Raw genomic sequence first — 9,491 nt, forward strand, 5'->3', positions numbered from 1 at the left:
GGCCTTAGGCTCACCGAGGTATACAAAGAAAGTATTCTACAAGTAAGGAAAATTTCAACACTAAATACAAAAAATCAATGCTCTAGCTAAAAACTTGAATCAAAAAGGACAACAAACCCGAATTTCATGTAAGTGTGTGAACTCACTCAAAACAACCCAAGTTATACTCCTCAAAGTTCTAAGTACAAGGGACTTATTTATCTACAAAAGTGATAAAAATTTTAAAAGATGGTAGTAGCTTCACACATCCTCTAAGCTAGCCCTTTCCAAAGCGGCCGCTAAGGTAGCTTTCACACTTTCGAGGTGGTAGCTCTTTCTACCCGAGTGGTAGCTTTCACTCATCCTATGAGATAGCTCTTTCTCTCATTAGGGCATAACTAGTATCCTACTTGTGAGAGTAGCTTCATACTTCATAGGTGGTAGCTCTTTCCACCCAACAAACACAAATAAACAATAAAACTATTTTTTTTTAGCAAAAGAAGTAAACCTAACTAGTCCCTTTAACATCAAACATGAGTTTCCAATAGAGTTCAAAGAGTGAATAGTGCACTAAGTGTAAATCGGGCAAAAATTCCTAAAAATTAAAGCAAGAACTAGAGCATGAAAACATTCAATGTTAACAATTCTCCTAGACTTAAGAATACAATCATTGCAACTAAGGTGAACCGCCATTGGCTATGTGAGCATATATCAATCAAGAACAATAGAAAAGATGTGCGCATTATGAAACTCCCCCCCCCACACACACACTTAAGTTGTACATTGTCCTCAATGTACTCATGCAAGCTCACTCAAAAATATATCATTCAAAAAAATAGATGTGGGAGAAGCAATCAAAATAATACTCCCCTTACTCCTAGTGTTGCGTTTGATGAAGCTAATTCGTTGGGAGTAGTGTTTCAACGGGTTGTGAACCTCACACGGCCAAGTGTCGAAGCACCTTGGCCGTGCTAATGACTAAGTCTCAATTCCCAAGATGACAAGACCATCTGCAAGCATACACGAGGGGGTTCAGTGAAGCTCAAGAAAAACAAAAATAACTCGAGTATACAAAAGATAGAGCAATGAATACAACTCTAGACAACAAAATGAAAATAAACACAGAAGGAAAATCCTTTGAGTATACAAATCCAAAATAAAATGCAGAAAGTAAAATGAGAAAAATAAGAACAAAGAAGGTAAAGACGCCTCAAGTGTCGGTGTTAATAGCTAGTACATCTGTTTCCATTGCTGGTGAAGAAGACGTTTGGTGCTGCAAAATAAATGAAGATTTGCAAAGAAAAGAGAAAGAGAAACTTACCGACAGAATGAGAATGAAAGACTATAAAATGGCAGGAAAACTCAATTAACAACCCTCTAAAACGATGGTGAGAGGTTAGGATAGAGCAAGGATGTGTTCACAAAACGTTTGAGGGTGAAAAGATAAAGAAAACCGGAAAGATTTTAAAGAAAACCAATGGTTCTAGCATTTCTGTACATCCACACGGGCGTGTGGAAACTACCCACACCCGTGTGCCCGATCCACAGGGGCAAACGCAAGCCCCTGTGGACTCTCCATGCAACCGTGAAAATTCACTAAGACCCACGCCCGTGTGAAAATTCCACATGGGCGTGGATATTCACATGCCCAACTCACAGGGGCAAACGCATGCCCCTGTGTCTTCTCGGGATGGAGAGATCCTCTGCAGAGATTCGCACGGGCGTGCGAAAATTACCCACGCCCATGTGTGGTTCACAAGGTCGCCCTTATCGGCGAGTCCATGCCCCTGTATGCTCTCGGGATAAACCGCCCAACTCTGCAGGAATTCACACGCCCGTGCAGAAATTACCCACGAGCGTGTGACAGTTGCATGGTCGTTCACAGGGGCAGCCGCACGCCCCTGTGCCTTCTCTGGATGAGCTCGCAGTGCAAATCCATGGGCGTGCGGAAATTCCACACGCCCGTGTGTTTTCTCTGGATGCCTTAAAAAATTCTGCAGGCTCTGCAGAAAAGTTTTTAACATGTTTACACACTCAGAGCCTGCCCTAATATGTAAGTTTTACCAGTGAAAAACATGTGAAATAGCTCAAACGACCAAAACTTCACCAAAACACATGAAAGCACAAGATAACACCAACGGTCCACAAGAAAAGCATAGCAATGGCCTATATGAATCAAAACACAAACACTCAAGCTCTTATTCATGCAAACACTAAACTAAAAACTAGGAAAACCGTAATTGCTTGGGTTGCCTCCCAAGAAGCACTTGTTTTACGTCACTAAGCTTGACGTACCTCTTCTTTACCTTATGGAGGCTTGAAAAGAGTATGTTCCTCCCGACTAGACATTGCATAGCTGCTTCCCTTAAACCAAAAATTTGCTTGCCGGGGTGGAATATTTGTTGGAGAGTCCAACCATCTTACCTTTGGCCTCCACGGAAACAATTTGGGTTGGGAATTGTCCAAGCTTAGCATAGGTGGGTCATTGGATGGTTTCAATCTCCTACCCACATCTTCTCCCAAACCCAAAATCTCTTTCTTGTAATTTATGAATTGATTAATCCCAAAGAGTGGTGCTTGTTCCATTACCTTAGGATTTACTTCTTCTTGTGTATTTTCAGCTTCAAAGGAACATGACACTAGCAAATCCCCTTGAAAATTTTCTCGCTCACAAGCACAATCCTCATTCACGCTGTCCAAAATCTCAAAATGGTATTCAGCTTCTCCCTTTTCATTTTCTACACCAATGTACTCAATTTGTCCAACTTCTTCATTGTCGTTCCCTACCACATCATCTCTACAAGGAACTTGAATTGCTTGCTCAAATGCTTGTTGTTCCTTGGAGAGTGTGTCAAGTATCCCTCCTAATTGATGCTCAAGGTTTTTATAGGAGGCTTCATGACATCTTAGTGTGGTCTCCATATTTTGGACGCAGACATCGGATGCTTCAATGAAGTTAGCTAATACTCTTTGCAACTGAAGTGCATCCTCTCCGAGTATTTCATCCTTTTTACTTTCCTCTTGAGGGGCTTCCCAATATTGTCCATCACTATTCCACAAGAAGTTTGGGTAGCCCTTTTCAATTGGATGATATGTGTTGCAACAAGGAATGCTCTGTTGTTGTGAAGCAAAAATTCTATCAACTTTTTCACTCAGAGCTTCAACCTGCAAATACAGAGCAACGACTGGGTCAATCATCATTTAAAATCCTTGCAAGAAAAAGTAACACATGACAAAAGAAAACAAATGAGAATGATGGAAGAATAAGAAAGTGTGAAATAATTTTTTTTTATTTTATTTTTTTTAAAAAAAAACAAATCAGAACGGTGATAGAGAAGAGATGTGAAATAGAATGAAGGATAAATAGCTAAAAAAACAAAGTGCAAAGTATCTCTAAACGCCTACTCCCCGGCAACGGTGCCAAAAACTTGACAAGATCCCCTTGCATATATCCCACAAGTGCACGGGTTCGTCGAAGAAATAATCCCGGGTGAGCGGGGTCGAATCCACAGGGAGTAGGGAGTAAAGACACTTAATTCGATTCTTAGTTATGTGAAAGATCAATGATAAGGAGTGTGATAATGATTCAATTCTGAACAATTAAAAGCAACAAGTAAGAGATCAAAAGTAAGGAGGAGGCAAGGCAATCTATTAAGATGGGGTACTCGGATGATGCTTCACCTAGGATAATCACTATTATGCTTCCTAATCAATGCAATGGTGAGTCGTGGAAATCCTTACATACATAGTCCCAAATCTAAGGTCAACTATGCCTAACTCTATTCATGTCCCGGAGGAGAGATTAAATAACCTCTCAACCTCGCACTCGAATAAAGTTGCAATGAGCTCTAGGGATTCCAACTGATAAATCGCTTCCTAATTATAGACCTAACCTTTTGGTCCAGGCGGAAGGTCCCTAGCCACAATTATGCCCTAGATACTAAGATCCCCTTAACGCTTCACTCCATTGCACGCGCAACTAGGCCCCAGCGGAGGTTCATCACTTAGACCATTCACTCTATTATGGCCGCAAAGAACTCAAGGAACGGAGGTAGAATCTATCACGTCAGAGAGGAAAGGGGACGCTCCTGTACCTCTCGACTCACCCTCTCAACCCTCTCCAACCTAGCTTTGTCTAACGCTCGTGGTGTGTCACTCACTCACAAGGTTACCAACAAGAACTCTCAACCCTAGTGTCACTCTAGGGGAAATGTTCATACAATCAAGCATTGAAGTTTGGAACTCACAATAAACATCAATTTATTGAAAGCATAATAAAGAAGTTCAATGAAACGAATACATCCTAGGGTTCACAATCACCCAAGTACCCACTACGGGTTTAGCTCTCCATGGAGCTAAGTACAATCAAAGAAATCGAATGTAAAAGCAATGAATCCATAAAGAAAACCCCTCGATGGTTGTGTCGATGGTCTTGCGGAGAGTCCTCTACTCGTCGTCCAAGGATTCCCTCGTCCGGTATAGGATACGCCTCGACGGAAGATCCCCTACCAACATTCTTCCTGAGGAATGATGATGTTGGAGCCGTAGAACCTCTCCAAAACCTTGGCCAATACCGCTCAAAACCCTAGCCGAAGCCCTCTCAAGTTGGGGAAAAGATGGAGAAAAGAATACCAAAATCGGGGCTGAATCGGCTTTAAATAGGGCTGGAATCGGGGCTGAATACCAAAGTCGGACGTGGACGCTACACGCGCCCTTGCGGAATTTCCACATGGGCATGGATAATTTCCACACGCCCGTGTGGATTTTCGGTTTCTCTGATTTCTCGGCCGGCTGTGAACATTGCTGCTACAGTAATTGCTACATTGTTACTACAGTGCTCTGCTACAAAATAGGTACATTATGATCAACATTGGCCTATTTCCTTCATACTCAGCCTCACAAACATTACCTGCATAAAAGTAACATAAAAACACACATATTAATGTAAAAACCTGAGAAAAGTAATGCTCAACATAAGGAATGAATGCTTCGCATTCATATCACGCAAGCACTTATCAAACACTCTAATTTAATTGAAAGGTTTAGAAAACTACCTCTGAATGTTCAAAAACCTTTCCTTTGATGTGCCAAATTAGTCCCCTCATATTGTCATAGATCTTATGGTACCGAACGAAAGCTACCTCTAGATCACACTCCGGAATTAAAAAACAGTCTCCTCTACTTCTCCAAATAGCGGCTAGGATTAGAGAGGAAGAGAGAGAGTAGGGGGTTTTCTCACAACAAAATCAATTGATGCACTCTAGGGTTAGAGTGGAGTCATATTTATAGAGACATCATAAAACATGATAAACATTATTCAATTATAAAGTCCTATTCAAAATATGAACATTCATAACATGATAAACATTATCATTGAAGTTCTATTAGAAATATGAGTCCTAATGTAACTAAAACCACTTTTGTCTTTGAGTCCTTATAATTTTGATTAACTATTTGACTCCATCTAATTTTAATCAAAATTTAAACTTATGATAAAACCCCTAAACCAATTTACAATTTCACTGATCCCATAAAATAAAATTGTAAATTGATAATTTTACCACTATACTTAAAATTAGAATAATTCTTAATCCCTTTAAGCGTGACTTCCTAGGTTTGTTTCAATTGACAATGGGAGGATACCAAAGGATGTGAGTGAGACACCTAGCCAACCCCATGGCTCCATGTTGTAACCCAATTAAACTTGAATGAGTAGATCATTATGAATCTTTCCGATTATGATTACCATATGTGTATAAACCCTTTGTTTTTATATCCCAATCGAGTGAGAGATATGGTAATTGTCAAACTCACTGAACTTGGTCATATGCTGATAGCCATAGTAAATTAAGATTATTAAACTACCCTTCATGTCCCACACGATTAGTTTGACTTCCTTGGTTAAGGTCTTCAAATCTCACATACTTATAATTGCATAGGATACTAACTCTTCTACTTCCGAGAGAATGAATTTCTTCTTGGTGATCACTCATAACTGCTACTTGCCAGACATGGCCACATTTCAAGATTGGTCCTACCAAAAGGTAAACTAAGCCTAATGACTATAGTAACATACTAGACATAACAAGCACATTGTGATCATGAAACCTTAGGTCTAAGGTCTACTCATATGATCATAACCAACAATCCCAATCATTGACTGTCAAAGAGTAAAACCCATGTGATAGGATTATTGTGAGATATGACCAAAATACACTAATCCCAATGATGTATTTGATAAGTGCTTGTGTGTTAGTAATACAAAATATTCTTTTCTTGCATTGTGTATTATTTTTCTCAGATTTAATCGCTTATGCATGTGTATTTGTGTTCTTTTGCGCATGTATGGTTGTGGAGATAATAGTGGAAGAAAGAAACCAAAAGTAGATCATGGATGCATATTGTTGATGAAGTCTTGGAGTGAACAAACGTGAAGACACAAGTTGTGCTCAAAGACATATGAGTGTGTGCCAACCTCCATTGTGCTCAAGCGAACATACAAATTGGAGGGGCATAAAGGCAGTCACACTCATGTGTTTCGACTTGTGCAATACTACCAAGATCTTCGTCAAATGTGATTTTATTGAAGACACAATGAGATCTACCGCATGGATGTGTGCCCATTCATGTGGCCTCGATGAAAAGTGTGGATTCAGAAGTATTCAACGAAGCACTATAGCAGTTTATTGTACTGTAGCAGTTACTGTTCACAACTCACAGAAATTCAATTCCTGGAAATTCACACAGGCGTGTGAAAATTTCACAAGCCTGTGTGGATACCCGATTCAAGCCCTATTTATGCCACGATTTAAGATGTTTTGAGGAATCCTTTTCTCATCTTTTCCCAATCTGTGGAGGTGCTCGCGGCTAGGGTTTGGAGTGGTTTTGGCGAGGTCATTGGAGTGGTTCTACGGGATCTGACACTGTGATCCTTCGGAAGATAGTTATTGGGGGAGATTTCACCGGCATTGATTGGGTGAGGTGTGCCCTAGGCTTAACGAGGGAACCCTAAGAGAAGATGAGGCAACTCCACAAGGCCATCGCTATGGACTACGAGAGGGTTTTACTTATGGATTGTATGCTTTTACATTCGATTTCATTATTGATTGTATCTTCCTCCATGGAAAGCCAAACCCTAGTGGGTGCTTGGACTTGTAAACCCTAGGATGATTTTGTTTCATTGACCTTTCATTATGTTTCTTTAATTGATGTTTTTAATTGAGTTCCAACTTTGAATGCTTGTTGAATTAATTTTCCCTTAGACTGACAGACAGTAGGGTTGAGAATCTATCTTGGTATTCCTTGTGAATGAGTGACACACCACAAGGGTTAGACAAAGCTAGGTTGGAGAAGGTCGAGAGGGTGAGTCGAGAGTTAGGGGAACATCCCTTTCTCTTCCAATTTGATTTATCCTATCTCCATCTTCCAAGAGTTCTTTGGGGTCACAATAGAGTGAAGTGCTAAGACACAAACTCCACTGGGGCTTAGTTGCGTGAGCAACAGAGTAAAGTGTTGAAGTAATCCTTAGTGATGGGGCTTAAATGACACTAGGGGTCTTTCGCCTTGACCAAAGGGTTAGATCTATATTAGGGAATAAGGTTTATCAATTGGAGTCCCCAAATCTTAATGCAACCCCACATAGTGTGAAGCGTCGAGAGTATCCCTTTCCACCGAGGCATAGTTTGAGGGTTAGTCACAGTTGACCTTAAGTTTGGGACCGTGTGCCTTAGGATTTCCATGACTCATTAGACATCAGTTTGGAAATATAATGGTTGGTCTTGCACTTGAAACAATAGTCATAGGGTAAGGAATATCCGGGTACCCCATTTTCTATCGATTGCCTCTCCTATTATTCTATTGCATCTCTTTCTTCTTTACTTTATTTAATTTGAGTTGATATTGTTCACACCACTCTTAAATTATCTTCACTATAGGTAAATAGCAATACTTGTGTTTTTAGCACTATTCCCTATAAATGCAACTACTCACTCACCAGGGTACTTTATTACTTTGATAACCTGTGCACTTGCGGTACACACACGCAAGGGGTCTGTCAAGTTTTTTGCGTCGTTGTTGTGAAGTAGCCATTTTAGAAGCATTTTGCGCTATCGCTTGTTCTATTTCACACTTTCTTACTCTTCCATCATTCTGATTTGTTTATCTTTCTTTCGTTGTAGCTCTAGGTTATGACCCGAGGAAACCCTTCGACATTGGAAGGAGAATTTACATAAATGGAAAAAATTGTGCAAGAATAGTCAAATCAAGCTAAGATAGAGGTGAAGTGTCTGATAATATGACAGAACAGAATGACCAGCAGAGGACACTATAAGATTTTGCCAGACCCGTAGCTCTTGGCATGTAGTTTAGTATTGTGGGGCCACTGATTACAACTCAGAGTTTTGAGCTCAAGCCAGGCTCTATCCAGATGTCATAACAGTCAACACAATTTAATGGTTTGGTCGATGAGGATCCAAATAATTACATTGAAATTCTTGGAAGGGTGCGACATGCTCAAGATTAATTGAGTAATGGATGATGCTATCAAGTTGAGAGTCTTCCAATTTTCCTTGAAAGGGAGAGCAAAGCATTGGCTACATTCATTACCTAGAGCATTGATCACTACATTGGAGGAGATGGTAGAAGCTTTTCTTGCACGATATTTTCTTCCCAAAAAATCCGCAAAGCACAAGAATGAAATATCATCTTTTGTGAAACAGATTTGGAGTCTTTTTTTGAGACATGGAACAGGTTCAAGGAGCTCCTACAGAAATGTCCTCAACATGGGTTCCCTGAGTGAATGATCATTCAGACTTTCTATAGTGGCTTGAACCCAAGCATGAAGCAATTACTTGATGCTGCAGCAGGAGGTACCTTAGGAAGCAAGACCCTCGACGAAGCCCGACATCTCATCGAAGAAATGGCTATAAACAGTTATCAGTAGAACACATGGGACAGAAAAAAGGTAGCCAGACTTCATGAGATCGATGCAGTCACATCGTTGGCGGCCCAGGTTGAGTCATTGAGCAAGAAGTTAGACACTCTAACTTCTACTAGAGTGGCAGCCGCGATGAGTTACACTGGGTGTGGGGGAGGTCATGCGCCATTTAAATGCCCTATTTTGATTGGTGGTACTACTTCTGTGAAACAGGTTGATTTTCTAGGTAATACAATGAGAGGTCAAGGAAATCCATATAGCAATACCTACAATCCGGGGTGGAGGAGTTACCCAAACCATTCGTGGAGTAATCAAGGCAACCAAAGACTATGACACTACCGAGTTTCCAACCACAACAACAAGCCCTAAACATAGAGAATCGAGTTTTAGGGTTAGAAAACTGAATAACCGACTTAGGGAAGGTTTTGACCAAGTTCATTTCATCATCGGATATAAGATTTCAATCGATTGAAGCCACACTTCGTAACCATACCACTTCATTGCACAACTTGGAGAACCAAGTGGGACAAATTGTGAAGTCACTCTCAGAAAGACCTCAAGGGAGTTTTCTTAGCAA

The 9,491-nt window shown here is 40.4% G+C and overlaps 1 non-coding gene across 1 annotated transcript; it reads right to left on the minus strand.

Annotated features, from left to right (window-relative positions):
• Positions 1-8,660: 8,660 nt before the first annotated feature.
• On the minus strand, positions 8,661-8,766 carry LOC120278248. Its single transcript, XR_005541590.1, has one exon. It is a non-coding gene; the product is annotated as a small nucleolar RNA R71 (small nucleolar RNA).
• Positions 8,767-9,491: the final 725 nt, after the last annotated feature.

The sequence above is a fragment of the Dioscorea cayenensis genome, chromosome 15 (genome assembly GCF_009730915.1).
Source record: "Dioscorea cayenensis subsp. rotundata cultivar TDr96_F1 chromosome 15, TDr96_F1_v2_PseudoChromosome.rev07_lg8_w22 25.fasta, whole genome shotgun sequence".
Lineage (NCBI taxonomy): Eukaryota > Viridiplantae > Streptophyta > Magnoliopsida > Dioscoreales > Dioscoreaceae > Dioscorea > Dioscorea cayenensis.